The sequence below is a fragment of the Anser brachyrhynchus genome (assembly GCF_964034855.1).
Source record: "Anser brachyrhynchus genome assembly, chromosome: Z".
Taxonomy (NCBI): Eukaryota; Metazoa; Chordata; class Aves; order Anseriformes; family Anatidae; genus Anser; species Anser brachyrhynchus.
In genome coordinates this window covers 6392953-6413728 of record NC_137697.1, presented here as the reverse complement: position 1 = coordinate 6413728, position 20776 = coordinate 6392953, and the positions used below count along the sequence as shown (strand labels likewise).

The following is a 20776-nucleotide window of genomic DNA, read 5'->3' as shown; positions in this document are numbered from 1 at the left end:
GCACACACACGCTGAAAGTGGTGTTCAACAGCTTGGGCAGTGTTCGCGCCCTGTTTTGATCCTTGTGCACTGTTGATGGTACTTGTAGCAGCAGGAGTCCCTGTTTGTCCTGTCTTTCCCCCAGCACTGTGGGAAAAAGCCAGCCCTGCTCTCCCAGTGCCCTCTTGCTCATTCAGACCTCCCCTTCCCTCATTAACTACCCTTGTAGCTGGTTTTAACACTTAGATGGCATCTCTCCGTAAGGCTTTGCTGTATTTTGGGTGTTGCCACTATGTGACAGCTTGAAAGGCATCGTTTTGAGGATCCAGACCGTGACAACCAAACTGCCTCACTGCCGAAGCACGGGACCTCTGCTGCTTCTGGGAGATGGCTGCCTGGAGCACCGGCACCCATCTGCTGACAAGCCCTGCCAAGCGCAGATGCTGCTGTGGGAGGACAGGGATTGCAGAGGCACACTTTGACATTTCACAGCAAAATGTCAAGGGAGCTCGCGCACTCCCGGCTGTCCCTCTGCAGCTCTGGCTGCAGCACGCAGCGCTGCCCGGCTATTTGGTGTCGGCGGCAGCTGTGATCCACTGTCACAGATGCTGCAGCATCTCTGCCTGCACCTACAGCCTGCTCCCAGCACGAGGCTCTGAGGTCCAGTATCAAAGGGGGCATGCTGCCAGCTCCTGCCAGGAGCCATTCTTCTGACACCTTCCCTAGGGATACGCGTGATTTTTGTCTGTGCATCCTCCTGTCCCAGGGATGCAGGGAGGTTAGGCAGTGGCACTGCCAGCTCAAGGATTGCTCATTTCCCAACCCATTCTCCCTGGCCGTACCATCTCTTGGCTCTTCCTCCCTGATTCTGGAAGACTGCAGAAGGATCCTCCCTCTTCTGTTTAGGGTATGGTAGGTTGAGATCTACACTAGGGTGTAAAATCCAGCAAGAAGAGCAATTTCAGATTCTGCTGGCTTTGACCAGCTCTCTGTAAAGCCATCACACCCCTTTGCAAGGAGAGATTTCCAGAAGTAGGGATAGGCAGTCTGTACCCAGACACTTTTAGCCAAATAGGTTAGTTCTTCTTATTTATCACTTGCAATAGCACAAGCCCACAGAGTGATGAAGCTTTCTCAGTCCTATACACACAACAGCAAACACAGCATCACCCAGCAATGGAAAATGGAAAAGTGTGTCACAGCAGCACAAGTCTGGGAGGCAAGCAAGGAGCACCGTGACTCTAGACGCATCAGCGCAACAGCCATTTTGATTGCAAACATCAAAATTCTTTACCTGCTCCATACTGACACCATCTGCTGCTAAAGGGGGAAAGATGGGTTGGTTTATACAGTCAGCTCTCTCTTGAGGTGCTTACTGGTTACCTGGGGAAGGCGAGGGCCAGACACCTCATTACCTGGGGATGCTTTGGGCCAGTCAAGGTCTGAGCACTACACAGAGGCCTCCACCTCTCTCCTCTCCTCCACCCTCAAAGGCTGAGGATGCTGCGCTAATTTGAGGGTTGTCAGTGCAGCTCCTTGGCCTCTGAAGCACAGCTTCACTGTATCACTGCTGGGAAGGTGCAGGAGCCATCCGGGCCTTGCCTCCAAGTGCTGACGGTGAGGTGTGGTGGTCACAGACCTCCAGGCTTATCCTGCTATCCGTTACCACTTGTCTACCCAACACTTCAGGGGTTCCACCACCGATTGCTTGATAGCCTGCTCTGCTCAACGCTGGCAGCTGCACGCAAAGCGTGGCTGGGTCCAGAAGACAGTGACCCAGCTTTTCTCACAAAATATAAAGCAATAGCAAGGGAGGCATGCAGAGATTTAAGAAATAAATGTGATTTAAATGCAAAAAGACTGTGCATAGAGAATGGAGGAAGAAGAGGCAGGAGCAAGATCATCAGACCTGTCAGCTGGAGGAGGTGCTGGCTTTTTGGAGGCTGGCTTTTCTGAACAGATTACTGTTTCTACAAATCTCAGCCACTTCATCTACGAAATCAAATGCCCTATATAAACCTTTTACCTGTGATAGTTCTTGGTGCCTCTTTCTGAGGCTGATGGTTTCAGTCATCATCATCTTCCTCACATGAACCAAGATCAAGCAAGTGACTCAAGGGTGAAAGATGGAAAAACGGGGTTAAAAGCTGGGCATATAGTTCCATAGATGAACTGGCAAAAATCCTTTTGTATTGGAGCTGCTTGTTATTTAGGCATCGTTCCATGTGAATCCCTGACTCCTGCAGAACATTTGCACTAACACAGCTGAAGAAGCCATACTGTTCTACACAACAAGCATGAGCAGAAATGCTGCAAAAAGCAGCACTTTGTGTAAGCTTGCAGCCATGGGCACAATACAGACATCTGCTCGTTGCTCCATGCAGAAAGAGGGCTCCAGTTCACTCCCTGTAGGTTTACCTCTGGGTGAAAGGGCTGGGAGAAGAGCTCAAACCAAAAGTCACCCTCCAGCCACTCCGCAGGACAGGCACCGTGGAGGTTCTCAGGGCTTGGGGCAGTGGCTCACTGGCTGTGCCTCCAGGATTCCAGTAATGCTGCTCACCCCTGTCCCAGCTTTGTCAAGCCAAAAGCTGCCAGAAAACACTGTTTGAAAGCACTGAATGGTTAAAAAACAAAACAAAACAACTCAATAGGAAAATTCCAGCGAGCTGGAGGGCATTCAGAGAACAGCATGATGAAGATGGAGCAAGGGGCACAGGGTGAATGGCCTGGGGACAGAACTGAACTATCCAAGTGAGTAAAAAGAGAAGGGATTTGAGGACTCGGGAAGCCCGTAAGCTGTAGTAGGGTGGGACTAGCTAATGGTATGTGTTTGGACATCTGCTCATTTATTGCCAGTTAATACTACAAACTCACGCCTTCATTAAATGATTTAATAAATCATCCAGCTTGTTTAATGAAAGAAAAGGTGCAAGAGGAAATAGCAGTTGTTCGACTCATCCTAAGCTTTCTGCTGCCCTTCCCTCCCTCAGGGAACAGGGAGCAGAGTGAGGGTGGTCTGCCTGGTTCCAGGGTGAATATTCCAGCACCCAGTGTTTACAGGGGACTGCCGCAAGATCGAAGGACTAGATGCTTCTTAAATTTCTGCCTCAGGTCAGGCTGGTTCCTCTTGTGGTCTTGAGCAAGTTCCTGAAAAGACCACTTTCTTTTCCACAGCAAGGTGCTGCCTGGGCCAGAGATTTTTGCAGAGGTTTCCAGGACAGCCTGACTAAGTCCATTATTAATGTATCATTACATCCCAGCGCTACATAGGATTATGATGTGTTCAAAATGGAAACTGCAGCATGTGCCGGTCAATCACAGCCTTGTGCACGTGACAGCAAGGAGCTGCTCAGGTCAGGGAAGAGAAGCTTGCCAGCAGAGATGACAGGGCGAGTGAGATGAAAGTAATAATAGGTAGTGCGTGCGTGCCTAACGATGACACAACTAGGATGAGCAGGTACTGCCTCCTAGTCAGAGGAAAAGAAGTCCCAGCTGTTTGGGGCATTTTGAGTTACAGAAGGCGTTAACAATAGCTCAAGCAGCACCTCCATACCAGCCACCACTGGACAGTGACCGAACCAGTTTCTCCCGTGTCTGTGCTCCCTTGCTCCCTGACTCACCAGCTGGCATGTGGCACTCAGCAGGAGCCGCTTGCAGGCCGTGACTCAGGGACGTGGCCTGGGTGATCTGGGCTGGAATCTGCTCCTCCTCCTCCTCCAGCCGTCCTCTGACCCAGCCCCCACCACATATGCTCCTAATTACCATATGCAAATCTGCAGAGGAGAAAGAGACTCTGATGTTAATATCTCTCTGAAATTGCTGCTGAATTAAACTCCAAGCACAGTAAATCCTTTCTTATCGCAGACACTGTAGTGGCAGCAGCAGGAGGAGGGACCACATTTCCATAGCATCTTTCAGCCTGAGCACTCTGAAAGCACATCTAAGATTGTGCAAGAGCAGAAATTACACAGTTCCTTCCTGAACCACGGATCCAGCTGGGTTCTGGCGCCTGGCTGCTACGAGATTCCCAAAGTCCTTGAGAACCCATGCTGAAAAGAAAAAGAATCCTACAAGCAAATGAAATTACTGGGCAGACTCAGTAGCTCAGATGTCAGGCTGAACTCCTCCTTGGCTGCAGTTTCTCCAGGGCTTAGCCACGAAGCAGGGCAGTGACTATCAGGTGGCTACTTCATGAATATGCTCTTTCTACAGACATGACCAACTGAGGACCATGTCTGTGGCTTCACGGATCAAAGCTGGTTCCCTGACTTGTGCCTGGAGGCACACAAGACGGCAAGGCTGTTCCCAGCCTCTCTGTTATATGGCTACATGCAACTGTGAGCAAGCAGCCGTCCTTGCTCAGGTGTGTGTTGCAGGGGTGAAGGCTGCTGAGATCACAGCAAGAGGCAGAGAGGGCACAGATGCTTCATATGGGTGGGAATGTTCTCAGCATTGGAAATTTCAGGGGTTGCTGGGGATGTGAAGCATCCCTAGAATTAATAGGTCACAAATCTCTCCCACTGGGCCCTCAGGACTTTCCTAACATTTCCTGGAAGATGGCTTCAGACAGCTCGGCTTTGCTCAGACTGTGACAAAAGAGAGGTCCTGCTTATCCAAAGGTTATGGGAGGATAATTTCAGAAGTTTCGTCTGCACAAAGAAAGCAAATGAGTACAGTTCCATCTCAGGATGGATCTCTAGATCCCCTGTCACCTTCGTGACGTGGGGAAAAGAGATGAGCTAAGCCCAAAAAGGGACAAAGAAGGCCTGTCTTCACAGGAAATAAGATCTTACTGCAGCGCAGGTCGGCACATACATGCTCACAAGCCACTCCATGGCTGCATGACTTCATTATTACTTGCTCTCTATCCAGATTGAGATGGCAACGTTTTTCTATCAAGACCATGCCTGGCAGGAATCACAGCTGCAAAGCAAGCCCGAACCCTTACTGCAAGGCAAAAGTATCAGCGACCACAGATGAAAATGCGAGAAATAAGGAGCTCAGTCGTAAGACAGCTCAGGTAAAGAGGCTGTGAAATTATGTTCACTGTCTGCTTAGCCCAGAGCTCCACGTATATACAAAGCACTCAGTATCAAGTGAAAAACAACCATTTCTGGGACAGCAGATTATAGGTGTACAACCTAGATGTATAACATTAAGTTATAGATCTAACAACATAGCAAAAGCAGAATGGGGAGCAAACGTGGATATGGTATTCAGTTGAAATTGAAGAAAAAAAAATGAGGAAAAAGTTCTTGAAACAACTACATTATTACCCACCCCCCAATCCACCACAAATAAAACTGCTAGAGGTGTCAAAAAGCCCTTACAGGATAATTTTCAGACTTGAACACAGTGGTGGTATAATGGTTTGTTACAGCAGCTGTGTGAATAGAAGCAATGCAGGTATGGCGTTACCTCGCAGTGATGGGCATCAGTTCTGCCAGCTATCCAGAATACCTACATTTGCAGAGCTTTATTATTTTTAAATTATGCAATTGTACAAGGAATTTAGTACATACTGTGTGCAACTGGATCAGAAGCCCCAAAAGCAAACACAAACAGAAAAACATCCCAGCAGCAGGCTGGTTTTATTAGATGGTCCTCCACGCACTGCAAATCTAAATGGTTTTTCAAACAGCAGCTATGTCCAACAGCTGACTCCTGCCAAGACTGCAGAAAACTTTAACCCTTCCCAGCTCTCAGCACATATTGAGACCGTGCAAGATTAGAAACTGCTCTTTGCCCTACACAGCAGGTCTTGATGTGACCTCCCTGCCCAAAACAAGTCTACCAAGAATGCTGTTTTTTTCCAAGAATTAAAAAATCTAGGGCGACTGTTGCCACTAGCTCAGAAACAGAGGGAGGAGAAAGAAGCCATGGACAGATGAACATATTTAGCCTTCATGGATCAACAGCCTCAGGGAATTTTTAATTTCAGCATGGGAGCACAGAAGTCTGTGGACTGAATCAGATGGCCAGTACAGCCCAGTCCTTCGCCTTTGGCAGCGGAGTTCAGAGGCTCAGCATGAGGTGTAATAACCCCAAAGTGTACAAACAAGAGACTGGCTATTCCATTTTCCCCCTCTCAACACAGGCAGCCTCTACTTGAGAATGCTTTATGCCAGAAGCAGGTTTCATAACCCCTCCATAAACAGCTAGGTGCCCTTAAAATCATAGTGCTACATATTCTTGACATCCCTGGTAGTGCCCAGGTTTTTTTCTGATTCTTTGGACCCTGTAACATCCTGAATCATTGAGCTCCATAGGTAATTACATGCCACAGTAGTAGCTGTCAGTCAGTCCTTTTGAATGTACCAACATTTACCTTCATTACTTGTCCTTGTGTTAGGGCAGGGAGAGCATTTTATCTCCTACTGCGTTTACCACCCCTCTGAGCAGTCCCAAGCTTTTTATCCTGCTCACATACAAGAGCTGTCCCCATCCCGACACCCGTCTCTCTCCACTTGTGTATGTGTTTGCACGGCGGCGAGGCAGAGCTCAGAGGATCTGGATGAAACTGCAGCATTAATTTACATTACAGAATATTTTCCATGCAACAGAACTAACAAAAGGCAAGCCAGAACCTTAATAAAATACTTATGAAGCAGACCAGGCTCTACTAATGATTACAAATACTTTTCTTCTGAGAGGAGAAACTTATCCCTCAGCAGGGGCTGGCGACTCAAACCAAACTCAGCTTGTAAAGCTCCGGCTGGGACAGTGATCAGCTGCCCTGAGTGAGACATTTATTTTAGGATAATGCTCCAGAAGACAGCTCATGTGCTAATTAGGCTCGGAATGACTGGGCTCAACAGAGCATTAAGGGTCTAACTAACTAAATCTGATAACCCTGGATTAACCAAGGTCTTCTGCTAAGGAAAGTCTTGCTGGGCTGCAGAGGATGCACAGACCTATAGTACTGGAGAAAAAGGGAGAGCAAACAGAGATGATCCTTGGCTCTGTACTGGATGAGCAGGTCAACGTTCCTGGGGATGCACCAGAGGGATGACCACTCTGCTTTAACTCACTTCAAGCACGTTCAAGAGGGTAGAGGAGACCCCTCAAGACAGGAGGCTCCCAGGCCTTCCATTATAGGACATGCCCACATTTGGAAATCTTCTTTCTTGAAGCTGCTGTGTCTTCTCTGTACCAGAAGTCTCAAAGAAGACTACATCACGTATCTACATCACGTGGTGAGGAAGAATTTGTCCCTCCTAAGCCCTTACACTGAGATAGGGCTCAGCTCAACCAGGAGGTTTCAAAACTCTACAACTTCTGTTCTGAACATGTGCTATAAATACACTGGGTAGTCTTTGTTATTCACACAAATGCCAAGCTGTTTGGGAATATTGCTGGGCTTTGAGTTTAACAGCAAGATTCATGGACTAATTAATCACAGTATGTGAAAACTATTCCTATTATTAGTTTCAAATAATCCTCCTTAATTCTCTGGAATACTTTGACATTACAAGCTGGGCAGCACATCAATCACTATCTTCTTTCTCTAAACCATTCATTATTTCATATTATGAACCCTACAGTTTCCCATCTCACACAAATAGTTCTAGTTTCTTCAGTCTCTCCACTTCTGAAAGTTTTCCAGGACTTTGTTCAGATTCAGGACTTTTTCTCAGTTCCCACCAAGTCTGTAGTCATCCTTCTGAGCTGGGGTGACTAATTCATTGCACACACTTTCCCAATCAGTGGTGGGATGCCCTCTGCTTTATGTATCAACATTAAAAGACGATAATTTTCCATTCCTTTTCTTATGTACCTTAACATTTAAATATAGATGTTCATTAGTAAAGTTCCTCATGGCCAGCATGACATCAAAAGCATGGCTTTTGGTAGTTCAAAGCCAGATAATTTGGAACCTTGCAAAGTATACTGTTGTAGATTTCCTTGTTAAACTCTTCTACCATTTACTTAAGTCAGCATCACGCTCAGAAACTCCATGCTTACAAAAAGACTAGCATAGAAGAAACCAAGGGATTTTTTTTTTACAAATACACATTCTCTGAGGAAAGGAGTTTGTTTTCACTGCCTCTGGAGTGTGATTTGTGGGGGTTTTGCACCTTCAACTTCCACAAATACTTAGGGTAGGTATGTGGGGAGTTTTACCTGTTTTCATGCAAATTCTCTTTCTGGGCCCTCAAGAGATAACAGGGTCCTCAATGGCTGACTAAGGTCTGGACTGAAAGAAATTTTGTCTGGTGAAATTTGCTTATTTAATCAGTGAGGTCTGGTGGCCTGCCTCCATGAAAGAAGATTCTCCTTTTGCTTTTATCAGCAGGCCAAGAGGTTTTTGTGGTTTTTGTCTTTTAACCTCAACTTGTGCCAAGGGGAAAGCAGGCAACAAGATAGGAGACCAAAATACTGCCTGTGGAACATCCTCTGTTAAAGAGAGGAATCACCCCTCTGCACCTCCAGGACAAATACAAACAAGTTGCTTCAGTTAAAAGTATTTCTACACCCTGCAAAACCAAACCATGTCAGCAGCACAAAGCCTGGGAGGGGTCAGTTACAGAGATGGAGGCTTTTCTGGGGGTCTGTAAAGCTTGTGCAGTCACCAGCAGAAGCACAGGGAATAGAATAGATCAATGACTGCTATCGGTGTCTCAGCAAGATATGGTCAAAAGTATGTTGAACGACCTGCGATAGGAGTGTTGCCACATTTGTGTGATAACCACCATCATGCCCACTGCTTGTCAGTGCTGGGACATACCTGTTTCTGACAGTTTCTTCTCTCCTCCCTTTTGATTGTGCCATGAACAGACCAACCCTACTGACCTGGGGGATAGAGACCTCTAGGAATGTCTGAGGTCTCTCTGTGCTTGCTGCAGCCTCACCTTCCCTCTCCCAAGTTCCCCCTGAAAGGCAGGGAAAAGAGGAAACAGAGAAGGAAAGCAAGTGGGAACAAGAAGGCTGTCAGGCTTACAGACATGAGGAGTAGTCACCACCTTCAGAGTGCGTTATACATCCAATAATTATAAATAGCAAGTGTCTGCAGAAATGAAAATGAGGCATATGACATGGAGCTGAGGCAGGACATCTGAGTAAGGAAGATGCTCCCCTCAATGGCCATTTCAAGCACTATGACCTGCGGTTGGAGGATAACTCTTACCAGTAGATTAAGTAAGATGCCACTGAATATGGATTAAAGAGAACATTTTGTTGGCAATAGAAAATGACTAAGTGCAGATGCCTGCTGAAATCCACTTGCTGTTCTTCTGAAGGGTCGAGCTACAATCACTGCTCATGATAAGCCATATTCAGGCAAGAAATCCCTTAAGAGTGACTACAACGGTTCACGTGCTAACAAGTGGAGATGGAGAGGGCAGCCACAGCAAGCCAGACCTCAGGGCAGATGTGTCGCTCCTGCCATGGATCACAAGGAACGAGGCAAAGCCAGGGAAGATACTCAGTGTGGGCCAGCAATATCTTGGGACCAGAAATACGGATTATTTACACCTCCACTGGATCTTCCTGTACGTGGGTTTATGACTTTATCAGCTGAGTTACTGGGAAAGGTCTGAATGCTGGTCCACAGGGGGAAAAATACAGTGCAAGCAGGCACTGGAAATAGCCTCACTACAAAGAATAACAAATTTCCCTAGCACAATGGTCCAGATGGGTCATTTTCCCTGCCGAGAAGGACATCTGTGAGGACAGCTATGCTATCTGAGCTACAGAGAACACACGAGGCAAGACAGCACAATGCCTGTGTTCCTGCTCTTTGCCATGGGAGCCTTAGAGTGGGACCAAAAGAAGGTGCCTTAATAAGCAATTTAAGTGAATTGGAAGTACCAGGTAAAAGGAGGCTAAGTAGGCATGTGGTTGCTCCTTCACCAATGTGTACAGAGCAGGATGGAGAAAAACCTGCCCACTGAAAGCATTTAGGTCACACTTCTCCAGAAGTAATTGCAGTTGGTGCCAGCTCACCCCTAATCAGGTGTGGCTCTGGAATTAAAACAAACCAGTGAGATTAGCCTAACGATGTAGGGAACATGGACTCCCTGCTCCCTTCAAGGGCAGCACCTGAAGAGCCCATTCCCTGGGGGCCAGAAGGAGCTGAGCGATGATCTAATTGGCGTCACATCAAGTCTGTGTTAGGCAACGCTCAGGAGCACAAGATTTTCCCAGAGTTGACTGTATCATGGTTAAGCAACTCCTTGGTTCAAACATCACACAGATAACTTGAGTTCTCACACCCCCAAAACAAAAATCCTGAAAAAAGTATGCTTTTTAATTTCCTTGCACTAGGATGCAGGAATGTTCCTGAGCAAAGAGAGCCACAGATGCACAGGTGAGTCTCTTGTGCATCTGGGAACCAGCGGGAAGGCAGACTTTCCCAGTCCAGTACCCATCCCTTGTCCACATGTCCCACCCCTTCCCAAGAACACAGCATACTCTAGTCTGGGTCTCCTACCCACACTGCAGCTCAGAGAAGCTTTTTTCCAAGAGTTAACAACTGCAGTTCTTTTTTCTTTTCCTATCTAGATGACCACCTGAATCATCTCTTCTCTTCTTCTGAATCATCATCATCTCAATCTTCATCTCTGTGTTTCTTTAAGCTCCCCCCACCTGGCAGCTCTACCTATTGGTCTGTTTATCAATTTAAAGAGCTTTTGGGAACAAAGGCTCTTTCTTACGCTGCTCTCTGTGTGGCACCTGGAGCACTGAGCCCTGACCTCCACACTGCAAATTCTTGATGGGGATACATCGTGAACAAAACTGCCCATGGCACGAAAACCACTGCCACCAAACCACCAGCAGCCTTGCCCAGTGAGAAATACTTGCATGTGCCTGATGGATAGAGAAAAAACATTATCTGCACATTCCTGAGGTTACAACACAACTGTGGTGGGGAGAGGGAGAGTTCGCGGACAAGCCTGCTCTTGCTCTCATCTTAACAGGTGTGTCCCTGCTTTGACCCACTTCTTTCAGAAAATGAATGCTAAAATAATTTTCGTCAAGAGAGAAAACTGGAGCAGAATCAGGGACTAGAGCCATTTTGACAGCCCATTACTTTCTCTTTGGAGACTAACCAACTTCCAGATGAATGCTGCGGCATGCAGGGAGCCTGCTCAGCAGATAACACAACAAATCCCTGCTAAGGCTGGTTACCGACACAGCTGTCATTGATCATTGCTATGGATTCCACCCCCTGCCAGCCAAGCTCCCTCAGCTCCTCCAAGCCTTATCCTGCAGCCTTTTGCATGGTTCTGGGACCAGGTAGCCTTCTGGCTCTTTTGGACCTACAAACCAGACTGCCAGAAGCACTTTATCCACATCAGGATTCTTTGCACAAAGCAGCAAAGGTAGCAGACAAGTGAGCTTTCCCACCTCCGATGGGATTTTAATAGCTACCACAAATACGGGGACAATTTTTTCTCGTTCAAATGTGATTCCAGAGCTGACAGAGAGGCATCTGCATCTCAGATCCTCAGTGTCTTACCCACACGCACAGATCTCTACCTCTCTCACTTTTTCTTTGCATTTCTTGTGTTTAATCAGTACTCAGGTGCATGAGGACCTTGCCTATTGAGATGAGTTATTGCCCAGAGTCTATGATATAGAAATGACTTTGGACTGAGTATCTCAAGCTGATCCAGTTTACATTAAACAGAACAGTAAAAAGCAAGCAGCTCTATAATGAAACCTTTTTAGTTTTTAAAGAGCAGATCTTTGGCATACCAGGCAAAACAGTTATAAAGCCAACAAGAACAAAGAGCTCAGGGAATAACTTCAGAAAAGACTTTGAATGTACATCATATGCAAAAAAACATCTGGAATCACTGAGCAAGGTGAGGAAATTAGAAGAACAGGGCTCCTGACCAAACTGAATGAATAACCACACCGAGAAGGATATTACAGTCAAGCAGAGACTTCATCTTTGATACTGTTTTGGCATGAAGAAGAACATGGAAGCTGCGTCAATGACAGGTTAGACAATACAGGGAAAAGAGGGTGCAGAGAAGGAAATGAGCATTTGAAGTGGAAACAAATCCAAGGAGATTAATGCACTCCAGTCAGAAAGGACAAGATATTTTTGATCCCAGAACAATGAAAAAACCATTGCATGATCACAGCTAACAACAGAGCTTTCAATAAAAACACCCATGAGGAAAAAGAAAGAGAGAAAGGAGCTGAAGCCAGGTGGCTGGCAAATAATAAAGGCAAAGCCTGTACCTGCTCTGAAACAGGAAGGGAAGTGACCCACGTTAGATCTATCAACCTGGCCTTAACACTACATAAGGCTTTCAGAAAACATTGGCAAAGAATAATGAGACTGGGAAATAAATGAAAAATGGGGCAAAACGCAACATGGGGTTGCTAAAGGTGGGTTACTGTCTGGCTACCAGGAATAACACCAGAGTGAGACCTTGTCTCACCAGGAGCATCAGACTGCAAGAAAATTAACACCTCTGGGACAGAGAAATTGTTCCTTGCTTGCTATCAGAGCATCAGACACCCTGACAGGCAGCAATGGAGCCATGGGCAGGCCATTTCTGAGTGCACTGCATACTCTCCTAGGCATCTGCACTCTGTGCAATGCAGGTGCAGGCCCTTGGACCCCGGGAGCCAGCTGCACTTCATCCCTCCATTTTTCATCAAGGCAGTGAAGAAGACACACAGCTGTGATTTTATCTCCCTGCTATGAATCAGTTCAGCCAGCTCCAGTCATCAGAAGCTCTTGTCCATCTTTTAGGCTCAAGCATCTCAGGGCAGAGATTATCTGTGCACTCTCACGGCTTAACAGATGTTCCTGTAAGAGTGGCACCTACCAGCTAGGCACTGCCTGCACGTCCTGAGGAGTGTTCCCTCCCATGCAGCAAAGCAGGCTGCACCACCTTCTTTTTATTCTGTTACGCAAATGTGGTAAACAGACCGTACACAAATTTTCTTTCACAGCACGATGCGTGTGTGTACCTGCAGTGATCTATCCTCTGACCCACGATGCACCTATGGATGCACATGTGCTGTTCTCGCCCCCAGCACCCTCCTGCAAGAGGCTGCTCTGCAGCACCACCTCTCCTTAGCACAAACACGGTTCAGGAGCATGTCTCCCTCTTCTCACAGCACCAGGAGCACATCCCATTACCCACTCCCATCAGGCTGAAGGGGATGGAGGCCTGGGGACAAAGAGAGGGGGACGGAGGGGGACGGAGAGGGAGCGACTGTCTGAGAATCCGCAGCAGCGAAATGGTTCCTTCAGACAACTGCTGCAGAAAAGGCTGTGCCTATATAGACAAACCAGGTGGGGATGCACACAGGGAACGCAGTGAGAGAGGCTGGAGAATGATACTACAAGCAACATATTTACATTCCCTGACCGTGAACCCATATTTCCTCCCCTGTGCCCTGTGTGTCTCTGACCCACAACTTTCTGTTCCTCTAGCTCTGCAATGCTCCTCACACCTGCCTTTTCTGCTTCAACGTTCCTCTATAGCTCTGCCAAACACTCACCACTTTATCTATATGATCCCTACCATCCCGTGGCTCTTGACAGGCCTAAAGATGCTTTATCTGAACTATTCTCGGGTCATTTCAATGCTAAGCTGCTCCAAGCACTCTGCCAAGCTGGCACACTACAGAAGGGTTTTGTGAAGAGGTTAGACCTGCCAAGCTCCCTCATTAGCAGCACTGATTAGGTAGACAAGGCTCTAGGTGTTTGGAGGTTAAAAAAAAATAAATGCAGAAGATCTCTATACTCCCCCATACTCCACACACCCTTACAACACCCCTCAATCCAGTCTCTGTTTCATCTGTTTCTCAATAGCCAATGTTAATGTAACTTCCATTAACATCACATTCCTCCCAAACACCTACAATTGCAACCCCACGTGTTCAGCATTTTCTATAACCCCAAAAGATTGCATCTTCTGTTTGCTTATTTACTGACATTACTACATTCCCGTGTATACATTCCCCTACAGCCATGTCACTGCATCACAGATACCAAATCATTCCTCCGTACCTTTGCCTTATTGTTCTCACTAACTGTCATCCTGATCAATCCATATCCCTTTCCCACATAGATCCTTCTCTTTGTTCAAGATCTTCTCCTTTTGAATGTGTAGCAGCAATTTGATGGAAGGATTTGTGCAGGGGGTGGGGGAGGGAAAAGAAGGAGGAAGGCAGGGAGGAGGGTAAAGATGGATTTGGTTATAAAAGGTCCATGTAATTAAGCTCTAGTAACTGGTACCCAGCCCAGACCACTTATCTCAGTAATTAAAAATAGCAATTCCTCCATTCTGAGATAACCTTTCTCATCTGATCGGCGAAAAGAGGCAGGGAGAAAGCATTCATTTACACAGCCGGCACAGACACACCCTGGGCAACACAAAGGATTCCAGCCTGCACAGATCCCAGTGTATCATTTTTTAGAAGAGCAAGGTTTAACCTGCCACACTATTTTACCCTAATACCCCTTGAGCAATTGATTTACCAGTTGAAAAAAAGAAAGAAAGAAAGAATTTTTTTTTTAAAGCCAAAAGCCATAATGACAGCAGCCCTTCCTGCGCTCGCGTCCTTTGTTTCTGTCTTTTCATGGAAGTGCTGTCTGTCAAAACAGCTTTTGAGCTGCACAGCAGCATCACCGCCGGGGATGCACAGAGAGCGTGACAGCTCGTGGGACCACAACAATCCGTGTGGGCTCGGCTGTCATGGCAGACACAATGGAGAGCTGTGCGACTGCACCAAGAGCGCACTGTTGGGGAGAAATGCGGATCGCCTCTGCACAACCAGCCCCGGACGTGACAACCGCTATTTCATAGCCACAATGGACAAACACACATTCTGCACAGCAATACCAGCCTCTTCACTCCCTTGCATAATTATAATCACGACAGCTCCAAAGCAACACAGCCTCCGAACAGACAAAGCGATCCTAAAATCTTTAAGCTTCATTGGGTAGCTGGCAATCTCTGCAGAAACAAGCAAGCCAGCCGCTTCACAGGACAATGAACGGTCTGAAAACCATCAGTAAGGCAAACTCCCACCCCGCTCATTTCTCCATCTCACCTTTCCACAGATCCTCTGCTTCCCGTCTCCTCTCCCTGCACACGCTCCGCTCTGGCAGTGCTGAGCACTCTGATTCCAGTGGGCTCCGTGCTCTCTCACCAGGATGCTGTGGGAAACACAGAGTCAATTATTTTTTTTTGTTACAGCTGCATCCCTGGCAATGCAGAGGGTCTGCGCAATCACATCTCCAATGCTCCTGCTGCTGCTGCTGTGACGTTGCTGCGTGTGAAGGAGCAAGCATGCCCACAGCACTGCCACTCCGGCTTGCAATTAGTCCCTGTGGGACCTCAGACAAGGGAGGGCATGGGAGGGAGCAGAGAAAGAGAGGAAGGGAGAGAACAAATCAGGCTGGAAGATGGAGGATTGATTCTTACAGGAACTGGGAAATAAAGAAGGTAGCATGAGGAGAAGAATAAAATCAAAGCCTATGCCATAGGACAGAGCTGAAGCATCTTATTAGGTGATGAGCTTGGGTTTCAGATGCTGCGTGACTGTAAGCTGTCTTATCTCTTCTGGCTTTGTAAATGAAAGCAAAAGGAACCAGACTGCTGTGTTTCTACAATTGATAATGGCAGCCAGAGCCCTTGGCGATAAAATGCTCGTCTGCAAAGTAACGCACAGGAGGAGGAGGATGGGAGGACTTAAAACTGAAGGATCAGAAAAACTACAAGAAGCTTCTTGAAGCTTCTTTTACATTTCTGTAGTGCATTGTCTTAGAGAGCTTCATCAACAGCACCTACACAGTGTCCCTGAAACGCAGTCACCCCCAGAGTGAGATGCAGCCACAAGCACCTTGACCAGTGTCAAATACCTCGCAGTGACAGGATCTCTGAAGTCCAAGCTGTCACAAGGAATATCAAGCCAAGATCCCAGCAACTATTAAGCAGAGCTTGTGATTACAGTGCTGCCCACAACCTGGGCTAAATCCTGGCATGTACACAAAGCAATCCACGTAAGACCCTCCTTCCTGAAACAAAGCATTTCCACCAGCAAGAGGCTAGGCTCTCCTGTTATCACAGGACTACATGAAAGGATTTTTTCACCCCCTTCCTTTCACCAAAGGCAGCCACAACCTGCTCCATATTCAAGTCAGTGCAGCTCCTTATGAGGCACAGGAGGGACACACATGGCTCCTTTAGGGTTTCTCTTTTGGATAGAACCTGAAGCCCTCTCCTTCCTCCCCAGTGCAGTATTTTTATTTTTTTTTTGGTCTCATCTGTGCGTAACCACAAACCCAGATGTGCTCTAGGCTGTTTCAGGGGAGGTAATCCCAGCACTGGAGCAGCTCCCCTGAGGGAGCCATCCTGGAGGGACATCACCACCACCATCGCCGCTCCCAGAGCCGCTGCCCTGTGCTCCGCAGAGCTCGCAAAGCTGAGCATCTGTGGAGGAAGAAGCTCCACGTCCACAAGCCAAAACCCACCTCCAAAACAGAGGGGACAGACAAGTCAGAGAACAGGTAAAAATGTCACACAGATGCACAGGACAAAGAAAGGAAGAACCGTCACGGGCCTGAGTACTTTTCGCTCTATGCCATGATGCACTCAAAATGACAACCAAATAAAACAAGGCAACACAGTACTTCGCAGAAGCTTCTGCCCCTGGAGAGGTGTATGTAAAAAGCTACGCCAGAAAGACCCATTGAGACCCGTCCTGCTGTGCTGTCAGCGCCAACCAAGGCAGGCTCCAGCAGGCGCCGCGGGCCCGCTCGGCTGGGACAGGGAGGAAGGAGGTGGCCAGGCCCAGCCGCGAGCTCGGAGCAAAACAAGGCACGTTTGTTACCCAGGAGACTCATTCCCACAGCAGAGAGGAGAATGGAAACTATGTTGGTGCCCTCCCCAGTCCTCCGCGGGCCTTGCCAGCACTGAGGGAGGCAGAAGAAATGCTGGCAGGCTGAGCACTTGCCCGCCTCCCTGTCCCCACCACGGACACCAGCATTGACCGACTGACCAGCGCGAATGCCTCCCTTGAGGGGCAGATCTGCACGCCAAGGCTGATGGAGTTTGGGGCCGTTTTGTTAAAAAAACAGAGGCAGTAATGCAGCAAGCAAGGGGCTCCCTCGGAAAAATAACTTTTCAACTGTTCCCGAACGTAAACAAGTGTGCCTTCCTCCCCATCACGGTTATTCAGTTCAGCACTTTCCCCATGCTCGTGTGGCCTCAGATAGGCTTCTGGCTTATCAAGAAACATTAGTCTTATTACCTATACACACCCCAGGTGTGGGGCAGTGGTTTTGCCATCTCACCTCATTCCCCCTTGCTCCAAAGGGATGAGAAGTGAATGCACGACGCCTCCTCCCACCCACAAACTCCAAATGAGGAGACACATTCCCTTCCCAGTGCTGTGCTGCGGCAGAGCGCCTTTCAAGGGGAGCCCCGTGTGCTGCACTCATGCTAGGTATGACCCACATGTACCTGCAGCACTTTGTGCTCCTGACAGCAACCAGGAAATGAACAGAGCGCTATGGGAAAAATAAAGCCCAACTAAATTCTGCCTTGGCAGGAGTACCTTCTTCTGCCTTCAAGTACCACGCAGCAATCAGCCACTAAGGTCGGCACACCCCCATGTACTAACAGGAAGAAGCATTCCCACTTTCATTGCAATTTCACAGCAAAAGCTGCAAGGACATGCCCAGGTCACAGCTTTTGGCTCATCGTGACCTCATGTGTAGCACAGCCACAGAAGGGAAAGACATTACTGCTCTTTCCCAGGTGTTGGACCATCCATGAGCATCCATGAGCAGCTCACTGCCTTTCCACCTTGCTCAACGTTTGTGGCAGAAATTTGAATCCCTGAGACAATGCAACCCCATCCACCACCATCCCAGACGTTTCAGGAATGCCAGAGAGAGGGATGCTGGTCACAGCTGAACCAACAGTATGGTCCTTCTCACCTGGAGCAAGGAGCAACAGAGCACACAGGCCATCAGGAAAGCAGGGGGTGCTGCAAACTTTATAAAAATCCTCAAAAAGAAAAAAAAAATCATTCCCCATTCCTCACCCTTGCAATCCCTCCTCTTTGAGGTCAAAGAACATTTCTCTCTCAAACACAGAGATCAATACAGGCTAATTGTTACCAATGTGCACTTGACAATTTTTCTGTTCGTTGTGAAGTGGGAACAAATACGGGAGTTCTTGAACGACAGGTCAAAAATCCAACCAGACTGAGGAAAGCACACGGTAGTATCATGCCAATGCCTGACCTCTCAGTCCCCACTCCCCAGAGGGTCACCTATAGATCCGTGCTGAGCCTGCCTTCATAGAATCACAGAATCATAGAATCATAGAATCATTAAGATTGGAAAAGACCTCCAAGACATCTGGTCCAACCATCCCCCTACCACCAATGTCACCCGCTAAGCCCTGTCCCTAAGCATCACGTCCAACCTTTCCTTGAACACCCCCAGGGATGGTGACACCACCACCTCCACAGGCAACCCGTTTCAGTGCCTGGCCGCTCTTTCTGAGAAGAAATGTCTCCTCATTTCCAACCTGAACCTCCTCTGGCGCAACTTGAGGCCTTTCCCTCTAGTCCTATCACTGGTTATCTGAGAGAAGAGGCCGACCCCCATCTCCCCACAACCTCCTCTCAGGTCGTTGTAGAGAGCAATGGGGTATCCCTTTCGGAACAGGTCTCAGGACAGAGGCACAGGAGCTTGTGGGGCTGTGCAGGTTGCAGTCACATCTGTAACAGCAGTATTCACCAGGCACCCACCCCATGGTGGTCTTGCCCCAGCAAGACCTGCCTATGGCCCAGAACAGCAGTAGTGATTTCTTCAGGGCTAGCAACCCCAGGCAGAGTCACACCTCCAAATAAAAAATTGGCTTGAAATGAGAAGATTGTTGCTGCTTTTTACCTCCTTCCATCCCCCTCCCCCCCAGATGAACATTTCTTGTTGTTTGCTAACCATTGTCTAACAGAATTAATTCCCAAATTCATTCCTCTGATGTTTAAGAACCTTCTCTAAATTTCTGGCTTATCTTTACGCATGTGTCGCTCACCCCTATTCACTCCTGTTCCAAAAATGATCTTTAATGTCAGCATTTATCCAGACTGTGTTTAAAGTTACATCATCCCATTTTTTTAATCACTTTGCATTAGATAGGCTCTCCATGCTTTGATCATAAGTAACCCTTCTCTGGACATGACCTAGTTTAAATACAGCCTTCAGAGTGTGATGGGAAATGCTGACAATCTTCCAAGCCAGATCTCACCATGCCTTAAAATACAAAAATGTCCCTATTCTCTGGTACAAATAATTTTCTAATATGTCACAGTGGATGACATTTATCTTTTCATGGCTGCTCACAGTTATCCTGAAGGTCACTGATAGACCCTGGGTTTTTCTCCATCTCTCTCACTTTCCCCATGAGCTCCTAGCTGGAGCTGAACTTTTTGCTCATTTCTCATGCACACAACAATGCAATTTTGAACTATCCAGTTCCCATTTGTATTATTCCTTAAGGACAACCCAGCTCTTCCTGCTGAATAACCATGAACTGCCTCTGAATTGATGAGGTTTCTTGACTCTGTGTTTAGGAAACATAATCAGCAATATTACTTTTCACTGCTCAGAGCATTAACTCACACATTAAATAGCTTTCATTTCAAGGCTATTCTGTATCAACAACTTCCCTTCAGACCAGTAGTTCCTCTTTCAACATTCTGGTTACTCTTCCTTTAGCCTGTTTGCTGCTTGTTACCTCTCAGCAAAGGGCATTATGGACTAAAAAAGTCAGAAGTCCACATGGGTTCAATGGGAATCAGGACAAGCACTTGAGAGATCCATTTCAGGTTACTAAACAAATAAAATACAACAGACTTGGCAAATCCCTGAAAAAAAAAATATTGAGATACCGTTATCTGCTTGCCTTGCTCTCACTCATCCCTAGCTGACCACCTGCAACCTCTTTTGGGAAATAAATACTGGGCTAGGTGGATTCTTCATCCGAATCACTATAGTGATTTCCTTCTTCCTTGTACTAAGGTCAAATTCTTCTTAATGTTAGTGGCTGCTGCCTTACTGCCCAGGAACGGAGACAGTTACAAGCTCCATAAAAAGTCACAACTAACAGATAGGACTAGCTCTGGCATGGCTCCCACTGGGCTGGGCTGAGTTCCACATATCTCAACAATACTGAGATGGCTACGGGATATCCAAATCCAGCCCACAACCAGCTTGTCTGTCTCCAGTCCCTTGCAGCCCAGGATCCCAGTATGCTCGTCCAGGAAAAAGATACTATCAACATTTTACGTGCGGGAGACTGGGGCAAGAAGGAGATATGAATCCTTGGAAAGCTGTGGGAAAGGAAGAATTGATCCAAGAATGCCAGTGCCCATCTTTCAGCCCTAATACTCAGCTCTCCCCATGCAGAAGCACAAAGAAATAGCTGAACATTTTTAGACAGAGGGAAATCAGGACAGAAACAGCAGAACAATTCCTGAATTGCTGTCTGTAGTCTCAGCTTCAATCTGATAAACAAAGCTCAAAAAGCTGTACAGTATACTTTAAATTAAAGCAAAACCTGGATGTAACTGATGCAGCCTGAGATTTCAAAGTGCCTGAAGCAGGAGCTGAGCTGTAACAGCAACCCTGTTTCTTCAAGCACTCACTCAAATATTGATGATACACTGACTGGGAATAAAAACTCTTTCACCAATCAAAACATTGGCAAAAGAAAAATAGAAGGGGTATTGTTACCAAAAAAAGATGCACCTAATCTGGCAATCAACCACTTGATCTGAGCAGCCCATGTTAACAACAGAT

At 47.2% G+C, this 20776-nt stretch overlaps 1 protein-coding gene across 4 annotated transcripts in view; it reads right to left on the bottom strand.

Annotated features, from left to right (window-relative positions):
- The window catches only part of RUSC2 (RUN and SH3 domain containing 2), a 53347-nt gene that overhangs the window by 17648 nt on the left and 14923 nt on the right, over positions 1 to 20776 (bottom strand). For all 4 annotated transcript variants that reach the window (XM_080573403.1, XM_080573402.1, XM_080573404.1 and 1 more), the window contains exon 2: positions 15010 to 15115. The gene's annotated coding sequence lies outside the window, so the exon portion shown is untranslated. The remainder of the gene's footprint in view (positions 1 to 15009; positions 15116 to 20776) is intronic.